Here is a 2,182-nt window from a genome sequence, read left to right on the forward strand (position 1 = left end):
GAACCTCACCGAATTTGAATAGCATACCAGGTGGCCGAGGATGGGGGAGGAGGGAGCCATAATCCCGTAAGGGGTGGCCATTTGACTCTGAGTTATTCGTTTTACGGGGAGGGGCACTAACCCTCCACCAACCCACTTGTTGACACGTAGGGAGCACGTATGGTTTGGTTATATGGTTACCACCCAGCGTTGTAAATGGTTTCTTGGCTTACAGGAAACCATTTGGCTTACCACTCAATGTAAAGCCACCTGTAAAGGAAAGAAAAGCAATAAAAAGTGACAGGAAAGATGGGAGAAATAGGAAGAGAGGAGGACAGGCGCAGAAAAAGAATGATAAAGGCTAAGGAAGAAGTAGGAAGAGAGGAGGACAGGCACAGAAAAAGAATGATAAAGGCTAAGCAAGAAGTAGGCAGCACTACATCAAGTGAGTGGATGATGGTCGCCACCACCTACCACAAAAGTCAGTGTTTCCGCCCGGGATCGAACCGGGGACCTTGCGCGTGTGAGGCGCACGTGATAACCACTACACTACGGAAACATATTGACAGGAGAACGATGAAGAAAATTTGCCCAAGTGTGAGAGGAAAGGGCAAAGTATTAAGAGCTGACAGGAGAGAGAGGAATTGTGAAGAAGATTAGGAGAAAGCTAAAGTAATGGGGGAGAGAAAAAGTCGCACGAGGGTACGAAGGAGGAAAGGGTGAAGATATGAAAAAGATGAGTGATGAAGACAAGGTATCAGGCTGTAGGAAGGGGTCACATGAGCTTAGTCCCACATCAGTCTTGACAGTAAATGTTGCCTTAGACCCATATGCAAAGACAGGGAGAATGAAGTTTGACGTAGTGTAGCGGTTTTGTATATATCAAGCACTGTGTGGTGTAAGTATCAGTGGTGTGCTCGATGATGTGTAAGTACGAGTGATGAGAATGTTCTGGGTGACGTGTGAGTGGCTGGGGTGGAGTAGGTGGTGGATCGAGTGGTATACCAGTGACGTTGATCGTGTAGACTGTCATTTAGATGTGGCAGTGGGCGGATTAAAGGTGGTATACTTGTTGGTAATAAGTTGTGTTATAAATTATCCTCGTGACATTGGTGTATTGTGGGTGATTTTGTGTGATCCTGTGATAGTACTGATAACTACAGGTGTCACTGAGTGCAGATATGAGGAGGTGGCATAGGTAATGGATGAGATCACCTGTGTGTGTGTGTGTGTGTGTGTGTGTGTGTGTGTGTGTGGAGAGAGCGAGCGGCATGATGATAAAGTGGATGAAGTCATAAGGTGCTAGAGCCACCGCCTCCCCCTAAATGGTTTTAGTTCATCTGTAGAAGAATGGTATTAGGCCATCTATAGAGGCATAATATACGTGCCCTAAATAGGTGCCATGAGAGTGGAATTAGCAAATGGTGTTCTGGATAGCAAGGACGAATGATGTGGTAGGAGTAACTGATAAAACCTATTAGGAATAAGAATCAGTGCCAAGGCACAGCAAACCCGTCCCCTGCAGTCATTTTAGTGCTGACGTATAAACACAACAGGATATCTAGTCAAAGATGTCACATATCAAATTTGGAGTAAACTGGGTGAAAATTGGCGATTTTATGCCCATTTGAAGTTTTACACCCGGCCCACCTGACACTGACCCCCCTACTGCTAAGTGGGTGGTGACCCGCTGATGTAATGAGGCATGTTATATGATGCAGATTTGAAAGATGTCGATGTGACGAATTTGAAAGGAGTTATGGTGAATAAACGATTGTTTTCTTTTTACTTTCTTTTACATTTGGGGGGCTTAGGCCTTGTCCCAAACCTTAATCAGGTGGTCACTGTAATGTTAGTCAAAATCGCACCAGTTGTTTTCGCGTTAAGTTGTGAATAGACAGACACAAACAAATAAACAAACAGGCAAACCGAGTGAAAATAATACCCGTTCCCGAGCCCCTCCGAAGCGTGGACGGGTAGTAAGCGGTATTAGTGGTCCGTATTAGTGTTTCAAACATATAAATAATGATGACTGGGCGGTGAAGTTAAAATAAAGTCTGAGAGGATGAATAGTACCGTCAAGAGAGGAATCCGGCGAGAGAGCCAGGGAAACAGTAGGTATGAGCTGGAAAATCAGTGAGAGCTGGTGTTGTTACTGAACAAGAACAAAGGTGCCTGGAGGGTCGTTTGTCGAGGCCACCCC

The 2,182-nt window shown here is 45.3% G+C and overlaps 1 non-coding gene across 1 annotated transcript; it reads right to left on the minus strand.

Annotated features, from left to right (window-relative positions):
* Positions 1 to 465: 465 nt before the first annotated feature.
* On the minus strand, positions 466 to 538 carry TRNAV-CAC (transfer RNA valine (anticodon CAC)). The gene has a single exon. It is a non-coding gene; the product is annotated as a tRNA-Val (tRNA).
* Between the last annotated feature and the right edge of the window lie 1,644 nt (positions 539 to 2,182).

Source organism: Coenobita brevimanus, chromosome 6 (assembly GCF_032717465.1).
Source record: "Coenobita brevimanus isolate Jiangsu-jjx chromosome 6, ASM3271746v2, whole genome shotgun sequence".
Classification (NCBI taxonomy): Eukaryota; Metazoa; Arthropoda; class Malacostraca; order Decapoda; family Coenobitidae; genus Coenobita; species Coenobita brevimanus.